At 36.5% G+C, this 23,295-nt stretch overlaps 1 protein-coding gene and 1 non-coding gene across 4 annotated transcripts in view; both read right to left on the minus strand.

The window, feature by feature from the left end:
* Positions 1-23,295, minus strand: part of PDE3B (phosphodiesterase 3B) — a 109,263-nt gene that overhangs the window by 68,445 nt on the left and 17,523 nt on the right. The window lies entirely within an intron of this gene.
* Positions 10,979-11,161, minus strand: LOC135313719 (U2 spliceosomal RNA). Its single transcript, XR_010373248.1, has one exon. It is a non-coding gene; the product is annotated as a U2 spliceosomal RNA (small nuclear RNA).

Here is a 23,295-nt window from a genome sequence, read left to right on the forward strand (position 1 = left end):
TAACATTTTAAGCAAAACTGCAAAGCATAAATGCAAGTTTCTTAAAAGCATCACAGTGCTTTATTGTGCATGAAACTCCAATATTTGAATTGAAATATATAAAAATCTGCCATCAGTAATTTATAATTACATATATATTTGTAATAGAGTTGTATAGTGTATAAGTGGCACTCACAGTGTTCTAGATATTAAAAATACTGTGGTTAATGTTTTAGGATCACAGTACCACTGCCACGTGCTGATGTATTATAAACAAAAATTTCAATTCATGACTGACAGAACTTGTTCTATTGCAGTAGAGCAATTAATTAGCTGTGAAATTCCTTTTGTTGATGCATGTGAGTACTTCATCATCACTTATTCAAGCGAATGGAAAGCTTTTTTTAAAATTCAACATAGAAAATGTATCTCTGAAATTCTCACTCATGAGGTAGCTTCAAGTTTGATGCAATAATTTTGTTTACAAAATATAATGCTAATGTGTATATAAATAGAAAAAGAAGCAAACACACTCGTCAAAATTATAAGACGACTTAGTTTTAAGGGACTTACAGATGGCTAAAAGAGACAGAAATTTTGTCTGTTAACAAGGAATATAGCAAGTGTGAGCTGCCACACTTGAAAGACAACAGATCAGGTCCACAGAAAGAGCACAGTACTCTGCTTCTTTCTTGTTCAGTGTATGGCCCCATACTTGCTGAATGCAGTTGAAAACCACTCAACGTTTTTTCTTTTACTTCCTTTGGCTTTGGTATAGTGCTTACCACGATAACATCTGAATATTCACAAACATTCTTACAAAATTAGTTATGAAATGCTTGTAAAAATATTGGAGTACTTTACTGATTAGTAACTCAGATGAAAAAATTGAAAAGTATCTTGCTAATTGTGGATGTCTAACAATGTTTAGTTTATTTCACCACTTACATAGATTTTAGGCGTTCGAAGTATGGTTGACAGTCTTTGGCTACAGCAAAGAGTGGTTACCATTACTGCAAATCCAATCCTTAGTCTCAGGAGTGGGGAGTGGGGGTAGGGAAGAACAAACCAAAGAACACACAAACAATTTGTAACCATTTGGGAGAATTTAGATTGTAGTGACCAACCAAGGACCTCACATACACAAATAAATTTCAATGACAAAGTCAGAATAAACCTCAGTTCTCCAATGTAATGTTCAACTGTCTCAAGCCTAAGTCCACCTCTTCTTTTCTTCTGACCTCTGACTCATTCTCACTTATTTGGGGCATGGAGAACTGTGAACCACAGCAAGAAACAAAAAACCAAAACTCTCATTATTCACTGCGATGCACCACAAATCTCAGGATTTGTGGGATGGAGAGGACAGGAGAGGACAGGAGAGGTGTATGGAACTTGCAAAATCATAGGCACTTTTATTTCCAGATTTATTTATTTTTTTAATTCCTTCAGAAACACAGCCCATTTTAGCTTTTTTTATTGCTACTGCAAAATTGTTCTGCAAGGAGGCAAACCAAAACTCCCAGATTCCATCATATGTCATCACACTGACGGAGTGACAAGCCACCAGAAGATTTGTCCCATTGGAGAAAGCAATGGTAGAAGTCAGGTTAGTGTCTTTTATTCAGATGAATATTAAAAAGCACTAAGAGCCTTTCTCAGGTGCTCGCTTGCACCAGAGGGAGATGGTGTCATTCAGACTCCTGATTGCAATGTTCCTCAGCAGGCACAAACTTCTATTTGTTCTCTGGAATACAAGATTTACAGACCCATCCCTTACCTCCTCGTTCTAGTTTCATTCTTCTGGTATCTCCAGCTATGTTACTTCTCAAGCTTCTCATCATAACCTCCTTGACTAGCATGTCAATGTCATTACAGCAGACGTAAAATTTTCCTATTCTCATTCAAGTTTAAACCACCATTTGCACGTCCTCTCCTTCAGCCCTAACTTCTCCCTTCTGCTTACCAAAACATTTTAACTTATTTTCTTCTCCACATCCACATCCAGTTCTTATCTGTACTGCAATCAAATCAGGCAAGACAAGGCAAGAGGGAGACAAAGCACAGAAGAAGCCATCCTCCTGTTCAGTTCTGGCGAATAGCCCAAGCTCAGAGCTAAATCTATGGGCCAAGCCCACTTCAGACAGGATCATACACATTATGGTGGGATCTTCAGGTATTATGCTATAAAGATACAAGAAGTTTTACTGAGCATATGCAAAATACAATTATAAAAAATATAGCTGATCTGAGAGCAGATTTTCACAAAGATAACAATACACACATCCTTGCCATAAAAGTAATTTCTCTTCAATTTCCAGTCTTGGCCTACAACAGAGGAGTTTGAGACAACATTGGTCTTAAACCAATGAAAGAAAAAGGAAAGAACAAATAAGGGAAGTTTAGCCTATGTGCCTAGTTAATAATTTTCATTTCAGAAAAGGGAGGCAAAGACAAGTTAGATTATATTTCAGAAATCAATTTACTAATCAGTTTTGGCTAGACAGGCTTAACAAAAGTTTGACTTCACTTCAGAACCCTATATCTAACGTAACATACGTTTTCCTCCTATGTGCAGAGCTAAAAATTAAACCATACAAATTTCTACTCAAATATTTCTATATCCAGTCCAGGTTTTACATTTTCATGACCTATAGCATTATAAAAAAATAATCTCTACATACTTTTAATTTGAGTTCCTCAAGAGGGGCCCATGAATTCATGCTAACAAAATAAACCAGATAAAAGCAACTCTTTTGCATCAACACTTGCTGTCACATATACCAGTTTCCCCTGCCTTTGGCATTCCAGTCAATCAGATTCTTCCAGTTCCTCAAACTCCTAATAACTGGTAATTCAGGTGACAAAATGGAAAGTGCACAAACAGTATAAATATTCAGAATAAATTTTGGAGAACTCTTAACTGCAAGAAGGTAACTCATTTTTCCCTAAAAGTTCTTCATGGTTCAGGTAATGCAGAGATTGTAAACCAATGAAAACAAAGGAAAAAACATGACTAACTATTGAGGGGGGAACATTTGGCAAGATTAAACATTAGATCTAGAATTTGGATCTACAGAATAATATTTTGTAAAAGTATTAATGGAATTCTAAAGCAATTTTACAATAACAGATAACTGCATAGGCTACTTTTGTATTCAAGTTTTCTCTGAGACAAAAGTTAGTTATTAATCGTTAGGGATACAAACCAAAAGATTCTTTATAATTATGTTAAAATAAGGTAGGTTGACACTGGGAATTTGGCTACTGGTATTTTCATTCATGCATATTCAAAAACCATAATCATGTTTATTAACATCAAAATCTCTGATTAAATTAAAAAACCCTAAACCAACAGATTATGACTTTAAAACTGTTAATTTACCTGTGCTTTCTTCTCTCCTCTTCTGTATGCAACTGCAATCAAGAATGCCCACTTAAATTACAAAAGAAGTAACAAACATTGCCCTACTGGTTTAAACATGAATATAAACTAGCTGCACTGGATCAGACCTAACACTATCATAGTATCCTGTCTTCGACAAGTCAACAGAAGAGTCCTACAGAGATATAAAAAAATCTGTTCTACTGAACCTTCCCAGTATCCAGCATTCTGCAGCTCATGTGCTTCCTCAAAGTGTCACTGCATTTAATAGCTCTCAACAAGTTTCTTCCTTAAACTTCTGGCATCTGCAACATCTTACCTAAAGAAATTTCATCACTTAAAATACACACCATGTCAAGCAGGGTCAAACATCTGATACCCCTAGCCTCTTATGGCTTTCCCTGCCGTTCATATCACAGTCCACAGTCATATCCTCCCTATAGCTATCTTCTTCCATGCTGCAGTCACAGCCCATTGTATTGAGTCTGGCTGGGATGGAGTTAACTTTCCCCACAGCAGCCCTCATAGTGTCTTGTATGAAAGGATTTCCAACAGCTTTGATTAGTCCTGTTACCTCTTTCTCTTCCCTTTTCCAATCTTGCCTTTTAGAAATCCAAGCAGACTGTATCAGATGGATCTTTATTATCTACAAACTTGCTGGTTCCTTCAAAAAATTCTCGTAATTATGTTTGATGCAAGACTCACTAACAAAGGTAGCGTTGACTCTTTCCCAAAACATCATCTTTCTCTGAAATGAGTCATGTTAATGTTTGTTATGATTTCTACTGACTTGCCTGCTATGAAAGTCATTATTATTGGCCAACAGTTCTTTAGAGCTCTCCTGGGAACTTTCATAAAATGACATGACATCAGCCCACTTGCAGTCAGCTGGGACCTAAGTAATGTTAAGTAAAAAGCCGCACATTACATTCAGCAATTTGGTTGTTTCATCCTCAAGTTTCTTGAAGACCTTGGGTATGCATTATCTGGTCCTGATATTTTGCTGGTTTTCCTTTTACAACACTTAAATTTGACTTAAACCCTCTGAACCGTTGCCTATAAACTTCCAGCATAGGAATTTTCTCCAGGGTCTCCCACAGCAAACGTTATCAAAAAGAATCTTTTTTTTCCTGCTGTGGCCTCATCTTATATGGACCCTCCTGCTATTTCTGAGAAACTACCTATCCTACAGGCATTCTGGGAGGCGTCAAGGTTTTCATGCATTTGTACAAATATTATTAATATTTGTTAATATTTTCTACAAGCTGCTCTTCAGATTATTTTTTATATGCCTTGGACTATTATATTTAACCTGTCTGTTCTAGATACAAGGTCAACTTTTTTCAAGAACGCTTACTTTTTCCTATGAGACTTTTTTACCATCCTGTTTAATCATGGCATCTTTCTTTTTATATCTTGTTTCAATAAATGGCATGCATTTGCCTCAAGTTTCCAGTATGAGGTCTTTAGATAGTCTCTATGTCACCTGCAGGGATTCTACTTTATTTACTTCACCTGTTTATTTTAATAACTTTTCTGAGCACAAGTGTAATGGATCTTTTGGTTTCCATTGCCCCAATATGAATTCTGAATGATCGCTGACATTGCAATCACCATTACAAAGATGCACTCTGCTGTTTTGAAGCAGATCCTAAATATTCCTCAGGAAGAAGTTAACGGTTGCTTTTCTTTTTCTGGTTTCTCTGATTGGCCGCTTCAATAAACAATCATGGATGGTATCTAAAGATTTAATCTGAGCACCCCACCCTCATGCAAAATCTAAGTTACCTACACAAAGATTTATTTCACTAATGCAGTTTTACATTTCTTAAGGTGTCACAAAAGGCAAGATCTCTAAAGGGAGAAAAAAATTCTTGTTGAAACTAAAAAAAAATTCTTAGGTATTTATCTGATTTCTTAGCTGACAGCAGAGGATCTGACAAGTGCCTGCAAGAGTTTCCATAATTAGTCGTATGTACACTCAGCTGAAGACAAATTCACATTATCTGCACAAAACTTTTATTGTTTTAACTCACATAAGCCATCTACTTCAATATTCGGTAATAACTCTTGACAGTATTGACACTGCACAGTAAGTTTCATGAAAAGATATTAATTCTAGCTTCCAAGATCTTTTTTTTTACTGTCATGATACATAACTCATTCTTTAACTAGCAGTTAAAATAAATATCAATATTAACTCCAACTCACTCAGTATCCAACAATTTACAGTTATCTAGATTAGACTTGTGAGATTTTTCACTAATCTTAAACACATAGATGGCAACTTGTAAAAAACAGCAATATTGTTCTTTCTTTTGTTCAGACTGGTAAGAGTGTTTTTGCAAACTTTTCTGCTGTGTTATTTCTACCCATAATACCACTATTAATTTCTAACTTTCTTGATAAAGCCTGGTGTAAGGGACTAACTTATTTTTAAACTCCTGTAATGTAAATCCAGTATACCACTGATGCAACAAGGAATTCTCTCAGACCTTAGAAGCACATATTTCTGTTACAGAATGTTTAGTAATGATTTCTTTTTCTTAGTGGTCTAGTCCATCAAACAGCTGCTTCAACCCTTATAATAGTTAATGAAGCCATTAACAAGCTTCAAAATCAGTCTCAAAAGACACTGTAGCACACCAGTCTAATGGAGGAGAGTAACATCTAGCAGGGCCTTACCAGATGCTAACCTGTAAGTACTGAAATCTTAGCTTGTCGAGTGATCCAGCACCTTTCCTATTCTAAGGTTCCTCTGCTGCATGGTCCTTCACTCACAAAAGAACCCAAGGGTCACTAATTAATTGGGTAAACATGCATCAAATCCTTCTTCAGGAACAGGTCTACAGAGAGATTTCAGAATTATTACTTTAGCTCAAATACTAGCAGTTAAACGAAAGATCAGTGGGTTCAAGACCTACCTGTAATCTGTTTATGAAAGACAACAAAATTTTATATGCTTTACAAACTGAGAATTTTAAAATAGATTTTGTGCTTAGAGTAAAACAGTTTAAAATTTCTAATGTGAATCATGTATGTAATTCACTCATTATACATTACATACTTTGCTGATGTAATCTAATGAAGGACAAGAATGGTATGGTATCACTTCTTTCTCCAGTTTAAGAGGTGCAAATTTCTGATAATTTTCCCATACAGAACACGCTTCTTTAAAGGAAGAGACAGACTTATGCTTTTAAGCAAAATGTACTTCAAAGCTCATTCTACCTTGAATTACTTCAGCAGCATTAAACAGCAGCATCCAAAATCAGCAAAGTTTTCATACCAGTGTGGGAACAAGCGAACTAAATTAAAAATATCAACAAGAGGTTTTAATATCTGAAGAGCTCAGTCGCTGTCACTGAAGCCAAATAATGCTGCAGCCAGACAGCATTGCAACATACTGTTAAAGATTATGAACATTTTCCCCCAAATTCACAAGATTTAACCAAAATGTTAAGTTAAACATCTGTGCAACTTAAGACTTACATTAGCAGAATTTTTCAGGTTTCAATGATATTTAAAGGCATAATACAATTTGAACACACTTGCTATGACTGCTGTGCTATACAGTGAGAACATATTACAGGCATCTAAAATGAATGCTTCAGGACACTAAACATTTAGTCTGGACTCCCACCACCTTTTGAAACATAGATTTAATATATGTTGATAAGTTTACATTAACAGAGTAACCTAACAGATTGTTTGAGGTACTGGTTGAAGTCATGAGGATGTCTAGTTTTTTGCAAGTTTAAATCCCAAGAAAAGAAAGATGGGGCATATGAAGTTGTATAGCCTATTTCTACAATGACAGAAGAGTTATGAGTAGTAGTCAAAGGTGCTGAGATGTTTCTAGCTGATTCATACAAGCTAGCAAGGAGCATGTTAGAAAACTCCTAGGGAATGACACGCTATAAAACTTAGGTAGTGCTAGCTCAGTAGCCACAGTGGCTGGAGTTCGACATTGACTCAGTACTTAAATATTTGCTCAGCTCCCTTCCCAGGATTCACAGCCTGAGAAGAATTATGTGCTACTGCAAACATGCCCTCAGCAGTACCTAATTAGCTATGTCTACATAAAATTTCACACCAACAGGTACATAGTCTTCTAGGATAATTCTGTTTGAAAGGAACCTTAAGAGGTCATAGAGTCATAATATGTCAACAGTAGAGGTTTTCTATGAAAGAATGTCATCCTGTATCCCCATATTACCTTTACACCAAAAGGAGTAGTTGCCAGTTTTATTTCCCTTGTTGTGATAATTTCCATTTCAAGCCTCATTTCTGCTAGGGTTAGAACTCCAAATATTAAGAAGCGGCTAAGTTTTTACATCAGGGATGGAATTCCCCTTGCAACTGCTGTAACCCCAAGTGGAATGGTAACCATCAGCCATCCCAAGTAGTTTGGGGACCATTGCTTTACAACATGTAAGAGAGCCAATTATTTGCCCAAAAAGAATGGTCAGTTTCTGGAATAAGGCAATGAGGCAAGAGCAGAAGGATAACAACTAATATTTCACAAAATAAGCTGTGAATCCACTCTAGGAACAATGCATTAAAGTGGTTGTCTCCAAAAAAGAACAAATCAAAACAAACTCACAAAATAAAGCCTATGTGTCCAAATTGCCTCCAAAGACTACATTAGGCATTAGCATATTTAAGTTGAAACTAATTCTGTCAGACGTCATGCCTAGTTATCTACAAACCTTTCCTTTTTTTGGCAGCCATATATGAACTATCCGTCAAAGAAGTGCTTATTCTGGGCTACTGAGGCAAAAAGCATCTTCACCACTTCTGTACAAATACATTTGATTTATAATTTCATAAATGCACCTTATCAGCCAACCTATTAATTGCTGTAAAACACATGCTAACAAAAACCAAGTTATATCTGTTGAAATCTCCTAGCCTTCCAGGATATTTCTGGAGATGTGAGCTTTATACTTGTTTAACTTTGTATCTGGAATAAAAGCAAAAGTCAAGTGAAAAGTAGGAAGAAGAAATTTACAGGATCAAAGTAAGATCAAATTTATATTTTCATAATCTTTGTATAAACAATGAGTAAACCAACAAATTTTTACTGTTAGCCAATCATCAGTAAAAGATTATTGCATTTCCAGCATCTCATACTAACATCACACATCTTCCCAATTTATTCCATTTCCTTATTAAAACTTAATTTTCCTATGTAAATGAGCAAAAGAGTTCTGAAAAGTTCTGTTGACTCTACACTGTTTCAGAATATTATAATTGTGTTTGCCAGTTTAAGATATATTGAAAACCTACAAAGAAAGGCTAGACAATAAAATACTGTAGCTTTACTATATTACGATACTGCACTGAAAATGTAACTTGCTGAAAAGTAACCCTGGACTACTAAAAATAGTCCCGCAAATAACTTCTAAAGTTATAAGGTTATAAAGAACCAGCACGGGCATTTCTTACAAGTCTAGAGAGAAAAGCTTCTCAGTTTGTCTATTATAAATTTACAGAGAAAAGATTTTGGATCAGAGCACAGTTACAGTTACACAAACTGACAGAACATACAGGATGGTAACTAAGAAACCTGAGACTAGAATGGTTCCTATAGATTTGCTGCAATTAGGAAATACAATAAAAGCCTGTTGCTTTGTCTCAATTTAAGATAATTATGGTTAACCCACAGGTGTTCTTGAAAATGTCATTTTAATATTTTATACCCTTAAACAATTACTATCTCTCCTTGAATTAAACTGTTTAACAAATTAAACAGGCTCATTTAAAAAAAAATCATTATAGAAATTCAATGTATTTTGTATAGTATCCCAGAGCAACAGCTTTTAAACTTTGAAATAGGATTGTTACAAGATCATAAGTAACTCATTCTTCATGACTTTTTAATAAAAATATTTTACTATTATTATTTTTACTGTTAACACATGACCTAACAAGGAAAGAGTGACCTTTTTTCCTTCTATAAAACTGTATTTTGGGATCTCTGCTGTGGCTGCCTTCTGAAATCAGCAATACTGAAAGGATAATTTTGTGAATAATCCATTTATTTACAAAAAAAATACGAAGTTTGCTCTCTGTGAACAAGAGCAGAACCTGCAGAAAAACACTTGTAAAAACCCAAACCATATGTCCAAGGTGCGGCCTTGTCTCTGTAAGTATGTAAAGACAGTCATAGTAATTCCAACTGATCTCACACAATACAGAATCAACAACTTTCACCTGTAAAAGGAAATTAATGTAATAGTATGGTATCATTTCTCAGTGAGCAGATTTTTCTGCTATTCATTTGTCTCCTGATGTTTTGCACAGGAACAGCTGCTATCATTGGGCAGGACTTTGAGTAGCATCATCCTGCGACAAAAAAATCCTAACAGCAAATAGTTATCAGCCTCCAGGAAACAGCAGAACTATATATTTTGCTGCAATATATTCAGTCCAATGATATACAAAGTGCCCTGGTTTCAGCTGGGATGAAGTTAATTTTCCTCCTAGTAGCTGCTATAGTCCTGTGTTTTGGATTTAGTATGAGAATAATGTTGGTAACACACTGATGTTTTAGTTGTTGCTATGTAGTGCTTACACTAGTCAAGGACTTTCCAGCTTCCCATGCTCTGCCAGGTGCACAGCGAGCTGGGAGGAAGCACAGCCAGGACAGCTGATCCAAACTGGCCAAAGCAATATTCCATACCGTGTGATGACATGCTCAGTATATAAGCTGAGGGGAGTTGGCTGGGGGGCAGTGATCACTGCTTCGGGACAGGCTGGGCATTGGTTGATGGGTTGTGAGCAATTGTATCATGTATCACTTGCTTTGTATATTATTATTATTGCTGCTACTACTACTACTATTCTACTTTATTTCCATTATTAAACTCTTCTTATCTCAACCCACAAGTTTTCCCACTTTTCCAATTCTCCTCCCCATCCCACCAGGCAGGGAGTGAGCAAGCAGCTGCACAGTGCTTGGTGGCTGGGGTTAAACCACGACAAAGTCACAAACTTTGACATATCAAGCTGGTCTCTAAAACCACCTTAAAATAATTTTCAAACAAATTAGTTACTGTCACTGCTAGATGTCATATATATTGCTACACTGAACTCATGACTGTTGCAAATTTTGCTCGAGGAACTGGTCAGTAGAAAGTTAAACTCAGCAGACTACTTTTTTCAGCACAAGAACCAGAAGCCATTAGAAAGAGCTAGGGCAAGCCAGGTCCAAAACAGAAAGAGGCAGTTCTTCACTACCAGGTAGTAAGTAACCTGCCTTATCAAAGGAAGTTTAGGATGCAAGAAGTAAGGTCAAGGGGAAACTGGGCAAAGGAGGAAGTGCCCATAAGTTGAAGGGGAGACTGAACAGGCACTTGTAACTAAATAGCTAAACCATGTTAGGAAGTCCCCTGAGCTGGAAACAGGTGGAATTTGGGGGGCGAGGGGTGGGAGAAGTATCATATGTTATATTTTTATCCTTCCATCAGCCTCTGATTATGGCTACTTTCTTCCCCCCGCCGCCCCCCGCCATGATCTTTAATGCATTTAATTGTACATTAGCCCTTGTAATGGACAGGAAAATGATAAGCAGCAACTTACAATTACTGGTTTTATTGATTTTTCCCTTGGTGTGCTGCTTCTGGAGACACTGCAATAACAGGCAGATGCACAGGATAGAAAAAGTTCTAACCCATCTTCTAGTCCCAGAAATCTGTTTAATATGACATCTTCAAGTCAAGGATGTAAGAGATATTTAACTGATAAGAACAGATGTTAAACTTGACCTTAGACAAAGATCAGAGATTAGAGACAGAATATTAAGCTAAATGAACTTTTAATCTGAGCCATTTTTATGCTTTTATACTAATGAAACTCATTAGTAACTTCACCACTTGTTTAAGAACAGTTTACTGAATTAAATGCCATTTCCTAACTCTACCTTTGCTATTGAAAGCTGGTGAAGAGTCTTATAACAAGAAAATACGGATAAAGGCAATGAAAATTCACTAAACACATAGACGAAGAAGCAGTAAGGGCAAATGAGTAATAGCACCTGCAGCTGCTAACTTTTATTAACCTGAACTAAACCCCACTATGTTCTTCTGAAAATTGTAAGTTTATAATACATGCTTACAGGTGATACCAAACTGGGGGAACCAGACAATATGTGCAGGGGCAGGGCTCCCATCCAGAGGGACTCAGACAAGCTGGAGAAATGAGTGAAATTCAACAGCAACATACATGAAGATCTGCACCTGGGAAGGAAGAGTCCCCTGCAAAAATACAGGCTGAGCGCTGCTCTTCTGAAAAGGATGAAGGGCTAAACATGAGCCTGCAGTGTGCCTATGCGGCAAAGGCAGCTAACAGTATGCTGCTCTGTATTCACAGGACACAGCCATGAGACCAAATGATTGCGCCCTCTGCTCAACTCTCGTGAGACCATATCTAGAACAGTACATCCCATTTTGGGCTCCCCAGTACAAAAAAAGACATCAATAAAATGGAGCAAGTTCAGCAGAGGACCACCAAGATGACAGACTACAGGTCTGGAGAACCTACACTGTGAGGAGAAGCTGGGGGAGCTGGGCTCGTCCAGTCTGGAGAAGCAATGGCTTTTGGGGGGACCTAACAGCAACCTGCAACTGTCTCATAAGAGGCCATCAAGACAACGAAGACAGGCTATACCCAGCAGTGCATAATGGGAAGATGAGAGGCAACACTGAAACAAGAGAAGTTCAGACTAGACATAAGGAAAAAATTCTCACTATGAGGACATGTAAGCAGTGGGACATGGTGAAGCAGCACGCCCAGAGAGGCTGTGCAGTCTCCATCCCTGTAAGTTTTCAGGGACAGACTAGATAGCACAGTGTAACAGTACAGGGAACATAAAAGGATTGATGTGGACTTCAAGACCAGTAAGGCGATCACAACAGCCACATTCATAGTGGACCTTATTTAGGTTGACCTTTTCACCTTTATGCTTGCTAATGTCTCCTTACGTCCCGCAGGCATATTCTGTAATTTTAATCTAAATTAATTTGGAGCAATTGTTGTCAGCTTTTATTTATGCTTATTTATATTTTAGCTTCACTCTTTGGCCTACCATGACTGCAGTCCTGCTACCACTTCCTTTACTTTCATAAAAAGATTTTCAAGCAAATACATGTTTTTGCTACAGGTAATTTTTATTATGCGTGTGTGTACTGCAAGTATAACCATGGACACAAAAAAAAAAAATCACAAAGGTCATTAAGCCAGCTCCACTCCAACTCTGACACAAAGGCATGCAGCAGTAAAATATTCCAAGAGTATCATTCCAGTTTTTCCAAATGTATAGTCTCTGGCCAAAAATCTCGAAGTAAATATGTTTCCCTTAAACTGGAAATTGCACGCCTGTTTTCATTTCTAACAGTCCTATTTCTAACCTTGAGATCAGGTATGTGGAAGTTTTATGCTACAACACATAGTCCTTTTAAATTCTTATTCTAACTATGCTATAGAAAAGAAGAAAAAAAGGCTATCCCTTTAAAGCAAGAGCAAAGAGAATATATACCCCTCCATATCATCTCCTGCAAGCTAGATACTGTAGCATATGCAACAGAAGATACAACTGCTAATCAAAATAAAATACAGAAAAAAATGAAGTATGACATTGCAAACAGTATGTATGCTTATTTAAAGCAGCAATCTCTTTGGCCTAATCTAGTTACATACTTTCGCCTTTTCTAAGAGTCTGCCCACAGCAGATAAACACACAAACCTTCTTGTGCTGCACCAACTGACGTCAGCAGTCGCTTAGGAACAGCGTTTGGTGCAAAAGTGGTAGTACCGAAACTATGTTTACAACTGAAAAAGAATGACAGTATGCAGGGCTTACCATAGCTTTAGGAAAAGAGATACAAGTTTATAAACAAAAACTATAAAAAAAGATCTTTTCTAAAACTTTATGGGGTTTTCAAAGAATGTTTATCTGCTTAAGTATCTTGCAGTGAATACGAAGAGTAATAGATTTATTTTTCTATATTTGAAATTGTACGATTTCTTCTCCCCCCTTCCCTTCCTGCCGCTGCCCCCCTCCCCTCCCCTTCCCCTCCCCCCCCCCCCCCCCCCCCCAAAAAAAAACATCCAAAACAAACCACCACCAAAAAAGTCATCAGTTTTGGAATGCAAGCTTTGAGCTTCTTTCACTTCTGTTTAATCTGTAAACAAAAATTCAAATCCAGTAACAACTTCATTAGATAACTGTTTACAGGGACAAAGCCCTGTTGTTCTCACAGCAGGAAAACAAAAGAACTCACAAAGCAACCTGCACCAGTAGAAATAATCATCCCAACACTATTTTCTATCTAAATAGTCAAATGTTTGGAAAGTCTAGGATTTAAATAACTTAGAAGTGCTATACTTTAAATCACTCAATACAAAAGTTTTTCTGAAGACTCTCAAGAATAAGAAACATAAAACTATACAGCTGCAAAGGTGTTTGTGACAGTTTCCCAAACAAACTTAATTTTACAGTTACAGAATTCTAATTTAGAAAGAATGGGTGTGAAAACTGTATGTATGTATTTATTGGTTTATTTATTGGTCCAGAGTAATTTACAAATAAACCCCAAATTTTGAGCGGTCTGATGCTTTCCTTTCTATGACAACATATAACAAAGCTTCTAACCTCTTGTTACACTTTTTGGAAATCTGTTGAAGAATTTAAAAAATACGTAGTTTGCACACGTTCAAAAAATGTTAAGTGCTAGATTTATGTATTACAGCTCTAGTAGGCATTCTTCAGCTTCAGGCTATGGAAATTAAGCAGTTTTCTCATCAGAGCTGTGCCTAACAGGAATGCACTGTAATGTTAGACATCGTAACAGAGAGACTCTGTACGTTGTGTGCTCACATTCCTCCTGCTGGCTCAGAGGAAACAAAAAGGAAGAAGCTAAAACTAGAATGGCCAAATAAAGGACACTGCAGAGAAGAAAACTGAATAATATGAGTCAATATTACAAAAATGAGAACACTTATTTTCATATTCTTTTGATATATTTCCAATACAAAACCTGACGTTCAGCAGTCACTCTCAATCCCTGAACTTTAATGAGTTACTCAGACACAAGAAACTGTGCACACATTTATCAGTTTTTTGCTGTACACATCTCCAATCAAAAACCTGCATGGAAAGAGAACATAATCTGCCTCTCTTTTTAAGCTAACATAAGAATCACTATAAATTTGGGAAAGCTAACTGGAACATATGCTATATCAGATGGAAGTGATCGAAATCAGGAACATTCCCCCTTCGCCTCACCAAAAGAAACCCACCATCCATATGCAAAGTGGAAAAACTATATAAAGGACAGAAACAGGGATAACCATCTTTTAAAAAATATTAGCTTCCTGACATGCAAACAGTTTTACACAATTCATCCCCAAATTCTCTAAAACCAAGACAAGGAAAAGGAACAGGTAACATCAATTTTATCTGAAGCAGATAATGCATGGTTTCATTCATCTCATAGTATATTTTTGGTCTGCTACTGAGAGTGGGAGAAAGCTGTTTCTGTTATTTCAATGCATCCCTAAAGAATATTGTCTCTGGACAATGTCCAGAAGTAATCTGGGCCAAGAATAGCTATTTGATCCCAAACTGAAACATTCCAACACCAGCCAAAGGTCTAAGTAGTTTATCTGGAAGTCAAGCAGAGAGATCTGAAGAAAAAATGGGCTCTACTAAACTCAGCAAAGCCTTCCTTGTCGATTCTGTTATAGTTCAGAAATTGCTTCAGCTTGCCTTCTGATTTATATTCCTGTATATGGACTTTAAGTCAACTTTTCCAGGATTCTGAATTTACTTCCCATCACACCTCCCACCATGACAGCTGAGAACTGAGTTGCCAGTTTTCTAATACCCTTGGGAAACAAAGCATTTTTCTGCTGCTGTATCTGGAAACAATCAAGGTGCCAAAGGGAACAACTAGCTGTTCAAACCGCCATACTGTGAGAATTTTTGAGGGGCTAGAACACAGTTCAGCCATGCTTCAATGAACAGCACCAACAACAGGAGACACTGTTGTCCAAGGCTCACTGCTGGTAAACCTCCCATACAGAGACATTCAGAGGCCACCTGGATAATGTTTTAAATATAACTTGTGATAGAAGGCAAAGACCCAGGAGCAAATGTCCAGTTGTTACCAAAAATGCTGCCAATGCATTAAGCACACACTTGCAGAATTCTAATTAGAATTATGCTCCTACAATGCCAGGCTTTGTATCCCATAAAGACGTAAGACTTACTGGGAGATCAATTTTGATGTTGTTCTAAGAACTGGTCTTGGAAACAGCCACATTTTAAGGGTCTTTTTTCCTTCTTCACCCTCTCCTTCATAAATGTTAGCTTGTCAATATTAAAAAAAAGCCAAACAAACCAACCCCCACCCCCCAAAAAAAACCAACCCAAAACAATCACCTCACTGCTGAAATAGACAACACATGCATATAAACAATATAATAAATTATAAACATACAAACCATCTTATCTGCGAACAAAACGTGAACTTGGATATACAATGAGAAATATACTTCATCACACATAAGTTACTTTTCTTAGAGGGGAATAAATAACTTGGAGAAAAGACTGTGAGGAAAATGAGCAGGAATCAAAGGTAATAAAACTTCAGGCTTTCTGGTCATTCTGAGCAAAGAAATTCTATGAACATTCATCTTTTCCCTGAAAAGCAAGCTGCTTTGCTACATCCTTTTATCTGCTGTCCCTTTTGCTATTTAGGTCTCCACAAGAATAGACTGTGACCTATTCTTCTGAATATGTACAACACGAAATAAAATACCAGCAAGGCAACTTGCTTTCACATCCCAGCAGTGGCAGTGAAGCATGGTTCATGCTAAGTCAAAACCTGTTCGAGTGCCTTCTTCAAAGAATGGCCATTGCCATTCCCATCTAGTAGTCTGTTACAAACAAAAGAGTTATAGTCTACTGCAACAACGGCACGAAATCAGCCAATAAATGAGACAGCATTTCATTTATCTTGGAGCTGTCATCACTGGGCAGCTTGTTTCTATAACTGGTAAAGACTGAGGAACAGTAAATTAAGTCCCATAACATGACAGAAAATACACTGTTACGTTTCACTACATAGAAGACCATCTTCCCAAAACTTGAATAAAAACCTCAACATCAGAACAGCAAACACACTTTTTCAGGAAAAGGGGTAAGTAGCTCTGTGAAGAGCACAAATAATGAAATCCTTGGAACTTCTGTCTTATGACTAGATTACCCGGCAAGCTCTAAATGCCCCATTTTCCCGTATTTAGAGTACTCATTCCACCTGTCTTTTGTGGCTTCCTGAGTCTTTTTTGTAGCGAGGGTGCTAATAGGCTCTCTTCTCTTGCTGGCTACTGATTTTCATTAAATTTAAAGAAAATTTATTATTCAAGATGATTATCCTCTGTCAGATTTAACTGAAATAAGCAATGAATTCAGAGATACTAGGGATGGATGATCACATGACAAAAAGGTACTTGAATTAAACTGTCTCTGATGTGTGCACACATCACATGTACATGCACATACATATACAATTTGTACACATTTACAAGATCTTAAAGTCATCATGTAATAGAGGGTTATATTGCCAATAAATTAACTTAATACACCCAAAAAGAAGGTCAGAATAGCCACTTCAGAGATGACCTAGAAAACAAACATCTGTGGTAAGGGAAAAAAATTTCCTCATGAAGTCCAGGCATTTGACAGTACAGGACAGTGTCTTTTATTAGTATTTAACAGGAAGATAAAATAGAAGACAGGAGATTATTTCTTAAACACTTTTTGTCTCATAACAAACTTGAGGGATACATTTACATAGCTAAAAGATGCTTTATCTTCTTGTAAGGGCTATGATTTCAAGTAGTGCAAGTTCAGGACTACAGCTTTAATGATGAAAAATGTTGTTTAAAGGAAACTTGGAGTTCACAAAACTGAATTGGTTAAGAAATGCTGATTCATTTGCAGAATGGAACAAATCAATTGATTTACTCTTCAATGAAAAAAAAAAAAATCACACTGGTGCTTAAAAAAAAGTGATGTGGAAACTTGTTCTTACGAACACCAGAAGACTGACTCACACTTATGTTTAAACAATGTTAACTCTCACTCTCACACTTAAACAGTTTTAATTAATTGCCTCAGGACACAGAAAATGAGTTACTACTTTGCAAACTAGAAAACGCAGTTTCTCAGTGTGTATAAATGGTTACTAAAAATGACTACAACTGCTTAAACAAAAGCATACTGTACAGTTCATATAGGTTATGAAACTAGTCAGAATACTAAGCAACATGTTTTAAATGACAAAATGCAAAAGCTATAATTAAATTTCAATGGTTTTAGATTATATTTTGACATTGACAATAATTTTGCTAATAAAAAGATGTTGTATAGCTGCTTTGAAGTTATGAGATTTCAGTGTGAACGTACAGGGCGCTTTACAATGTTTAGACGCATCGTAACAAGTCAATCATTGAATACACAGATCTCAGTGGGGTGGGAAAAACAATAATTTTGCTAATATTAAGAATTATACTTTTATTTTTATAAAATTTTAGAATTTGGGGGTACATGGATTTGTTTTTTCGTCTTTTTTTAAAAAAAAAAAAACAACTTTGAAGTAAATGTTCTAACAATCATTACTAAGTAACCAGCACAGCAGAATGCAGCAATCCTTGAATCAAATAAAACCAAAGCTACACAAAACACAAGAAGTTATGGAATGAACAACAAAAAATCCACAGATTACTAAACACTATTCATGCTAATCTCAATATTCCTAGTTTTCATACTGAACATTTGAAATATTTTGAATACTTTGTTGAAATTTTCTGAAAAAATATTATCTTCCAAAAGAACTATCTTTAAGCATTTTGGCAAAATAAGAATCCTTTGCTTTGTAAGTATTCCAAGAAAAGAGAGAATAAAGCTCTATTTTATATAATGAAATCTAATAAAAGGAAATGTATTACAGCTTTTTTAGCATTTTAACACAGCAACAAAACCTGTAATCTTATTGTGGATCAAGGTATATTAAATACCAATACAATCAAACACTTAAGAGGTTCAGAAATGATTTGTTTGATGCATGTTTCTGACCAATAGATGAAAGGGTAACCTTTAATTTTCCTCAACCCATACAGGACTGTGACCAAGCTAACTGATGAATTAAAACAGCACACAGACCATTTGCATCGAGAACAAAGCCTTTAACATATAAGAAAGATAACTTTTTGACTGGAGGTCCCCACACAGTGTAGCATAGAAAATAAGGCAGGAAAATAGGATTAGAATTGCCTAGTCTGGCCTTTGTTATATCCCTGTCAGCATTGACCATTTACAGAAAACATTGGCTAAATTTCACAGAACATTCAAGTTTTGACAGTTCATCAGCCACAACAAGGAGTTTTGGCAAAATATTTAAGCCTTGTGGGCTACTTTTCCAAATATTCCATTAATCAAAAAGATTAATGGCAGAACGGAATTCAACACAAAATACCCACACATGTTCACCCAATTCCCTGAGTAGGTTTCACAGTATGCTGCAAATTGTCTCAGCTGTACCATTACCAGCATTAGATATAGCTGTTTTAAAGCCATTACAAACAGTAGTCACTGTACCCCTTCTCTTAAGATGTAGGGTAATTATACCTTTCTGCAGTCATTGTAGTGGATGACTGCTAAGGGCCACTCTTACGCTCTTCAAAGTGCTTGCCAAACTGTCTCAGTCAATGAATAATTCCCCTCAATCATTTCTTACAATATAGTCCTAATAGTGTTTTCAGTTGAAAAGTCTTTGTACTGTTTTAGCTCTTCAGCGTTTCTGCCAACTAGCTATTCTTATTAAAGATCTTACAGACCATATTCTGGGAATTCCAGTAAGAGAGGACCCTGCATGTCCTTCATATTTCACACAGCATTGTCTAGAACAGATTAATTTGTACAATCACTAGCAAATAGATAAAGCCCTAGGAATTGCTAAATTCTTATTCTGATGCAATCAAAAAGAGAAAAAGTGTTCTAACTCCATCTTCTGGCTAGGAATAATTGCTATGGAAGATCAAACAAATTATTGAGTGAATTCAGCTTGACAACAGGCCTTACTTACAAGCTTTATACTTCTATAAGTCTTGTTTCTTCTTTATGTGATTAAAGGTTCCTCTCCAGTCTATCATTCCTTTCACTTCCCTCTCACTTCTCCTGAGTTTGAGTTTGATCTTTGTCAAGCATCTATATAATCAACATTTTTGTTAATACTTTGGTGTAAAAAGTGTGAACTTAATCACGGACCAATTTCTGCTTTATCTTCCTGAACATCATTTAAAACAAACAAACTTACTGGGTGGTGAGAAAATGTCCACGTATTAGGAAAGCATTATTAGTTGCACAATGCAAGATCTAATATTTCAGATTTCATAAAGGGGTAGAGCTTAAAACTCAAAACAGCAGGACTGTAGGTGTTTTCACAAGATTTCCTCTTTGATCACAAACCTCCAGCATACAGTAGAAGACAACTCAAAAAGTACACAACAGAAAGACACCTGAAGTCATTTGTGCATACTCCTGAACAGATGAATTTATTCAAAAGCTGAAACGAGGTATGTGGTGCACCTGCTTCCATTTCTCCACTCCCAACCCATTCCACAAAAAAATTATTGTGGCTAATGCCTTTTACACCTGTGATTCTACTGGGATGATGGACAGCATATATAAGCAAAGACCTCTATAAAATGAACAAACCACAGACTAAGAGTTATTATTAAAGAAAGAAGTGATACATGATTGGATTGCACAATTCCATATTATAGAAAACTGTAAACCTGACAGAACTCTGAAGATGGCAGAAGCAAAGTCATTGGACCTATTTGTCCGATGAAGTTCAGTCTGGGTTTGAATTAATAATAAGAAACTCATTTTTATAACTTTTTTTTGTCACATGTGTGACTTTTTGGCAACATGGAAATTAAGAGCCAAGCAGGGTTACTGCAAAGAGCTGGACTGAAGCTTCCTTACTTTACCAACTTTTTTTATCAGAAAATTCAGGTACCCACAAAAGTGGGCAGAAAAATCATCAAAATACCTAGAAGCATCAACAAGGGACAGACATACTTTCTGACTCAGCATGAGAGGACTTCCACTTCTACATTCTAAGGTAATAGCTTTTCTCCACTACCATATTACATATTTAGTCCTGTAGATAGAAGCATGATGGATTGACGAGAATCCAAGACTCATAAGGTGACTCATGAAAGAGTTGCTACAGTTTTATGTGTTCGTCTTATTTCACTCTGAAAATAATGAAGAATTTTCACATGATCACAGCATTATTAAAGCACTGTTTTCAATGACTGCCAAACACTCAGGGATTAGGAAGAATCTGATTCACATGTGTCCTTTACCAGTTCATTCTGTTCTCACATATGAATGCGGTACAAGTCTGTCTGTTACCACACAATCTTAAATTGTTTTTTCAAAAGAACTTTCTGCCCCATTTACCATACAAGTCTAACTTAAATATCTAAATTGCACCTTTCCGTTCAAGGTGTTTGTTAAAATTTTGTGTATAATGTTACATGTTGCAAGTGTGGTATCACACCTGATGGCAATTGCTTAATAGCTCAGATTTTAAGTACCTGTTTGCCATATTTCAGCTATCCAATGTTGAAGCATTCTGTTCCTTTTACTTCAAGTAGACAAATGCAGAATATAAAGTTCACTCAAGACATGGAGAAACATAGAGGCTTTTGCATGTGACGGGATGCTATTTTGACTGATTTATTGGGAAGTTCTAACACATCCATTCTTTACATTGCAGTGCCATTAGTTCTGTTAAATCAGCACAACTTGGCATTTGCCACAATAAAGGAGCAGTCCTGCCCTCCCTCAGCTGCTCATTCCCATCCCTCTGTCACTCCCTCTCACGCAGCAACAGCATTCATGCAGACACGTGGCAAGGAACTACAAAAAGAACTGATTAGTTTTAACATAGATTAGTTCCCCAATTTAGTTCACTGTGTAGTCTCATGAATGCTTGTGTCAGCACAAAGGGGGATGGTGCCAGGGCACGAACGAGCAGACAGTGCTAGGAAGGATGACTCCTTTCAGTGGAAGCGCCACAAAGCATCAAGGAATTGGAACATTTGAGTACGTGTTCAGATTAAAAAGTATATGTCCAAAGGGCAAAAAAAAAATTTCATTTTTTTGCGACTACATAAAAATTAATCTAAATTGGACATAGTTCATAGCATCAGAAAATTATCATGCTCTGACTCCAGAACTCAAAATTTTGATTAAGACTTGCATTGCAATTGTACCTCCCAGCCAACAAAAGCTGCTGCTGCACCACACATTTTAGTTAGTTCTGCTGCTGGTATTATCAGCAAGAAAAAAAAAAAAAAGGCAAAAAAAACCCCAAACCAAACCCCAACAAAATGTGAAGGAACAATGAGGAAGGCTGGGAAAAGAAAAATAATAGAAAATATCAGAGACAAATACAGAAGTTCAGCATTCCAAAATTTAAAAAAAAAAAAAGGTATAGAAAAGCATCACTGTATCACTTGACCTTAAAAGCCATTGAAGTCTCAGCCTCCAATGTGCATCTTAGCAAAAACATTTCCTCTAAATAGCTACAGTATAGAGAGTACAATATTTTAGGTCAGAAATGTTTATAAAATTACTAATTCCAGAAGAAAACTGTAGTGAGATATGAAGACTGAGAAGAATCACCTGCAACTGTCATCTAAGGCAATGAAAAGGAGAAACAAGCTCTCCACAAGATTTTAAGGAACTGTTACATTCTATTGATTAGTTAAGGACTCAGATACTATGTGGATACCAAACACATTGAAAGCCGACACCAAAGAAACTGGAAACAAGTTACTTGGACACAGAAAATAAATGAACAGTGAAAAATCACAAAACAGTAAAGGAAAACTTGTGATATTCCAGGAAAATTCAGAGACAGCTAAAGCATGCCTCTGTTTTGGATTTGCAGAGGATAAGTGCTAGGGGGAATTACAAACAAGCCAAATGACAGGTTTACTGCGGGCTGAAGTTGTGATGTCCTAGGGTGGAGCTGTAGAGAAACTTCCTATTCAGAGGAAAGAGGGAGATCTTACTATCAGAGAGAAAGGGGATAGTAAACAGAAGTAAGCCTACATCATTTCCTCTTTTGATCTCAATGATTACATGGAAACAAAAAAAGCATTACTGGCATAGATGGTTTGAAAACAAAAAGACCTGGAAAAATGTTATTCATATTAGACAATGGGAATAATAATATTACTAATAATGTTTTTTAAAACCCTGCCCATCTTGCGTGATCCTAATGATCATTTAGGAACATAACCATATGATGAGAAAACAAAATAAAGAGAAAACCCTTTGCGTTGCTCAGAAAAGCATGAACATATTCTTGATGCACAAAACCACCCATGCAAGGTGATCTGACTGCTGGCCATTTTAGCGACAGCCATAAAGAAGCAATGGACTGTCAATCACTTTCTTGATGTTTTCAGTGGAATTTTCTATAAAATACTTCATAGCATAAATTTCAAATAGCATTTTACTGATTTATTTTCCTCAGTAAGAATCACAATCGGAAGAAGATGGAAGAGACCTTAATCCTTTTTCTCTTTCATAGCACCTACAGAACATACAGTATTAGACAAGCTGACTTACGTCGGGAGACTACGGCAGATATAAACCAAATGTTTCCACAGGAACTGTAAAAAACTTCACAGACTTTGCTGAAAAAAAATGCAGTCCCTTACTGTAATGCCTGGAAGATTAAATAGCCAAGTAGCATCCTACTAAGCTGCAGTTTCATCTGTTATTACAGACTTATCTTTTGAAACATGCGTGTATACCAAATGGTCTGGCTGAG

This window comes from Phalacrocorax carbo, chromosome 5 (genome assembly GCF_963921805.1).
Source record: "Phalacrocorax carbo chromosome 5, bPhaCar2.1, whole genome shotgun sequence".
Classification (NCBI taxonomy): domain Eukaryota; kingdom Metazoa; phylum Chordata; class Aves; order Suliformes; family Phalacrocoracidae; genus Phalacrocorax; species Phalacrocorax carbo.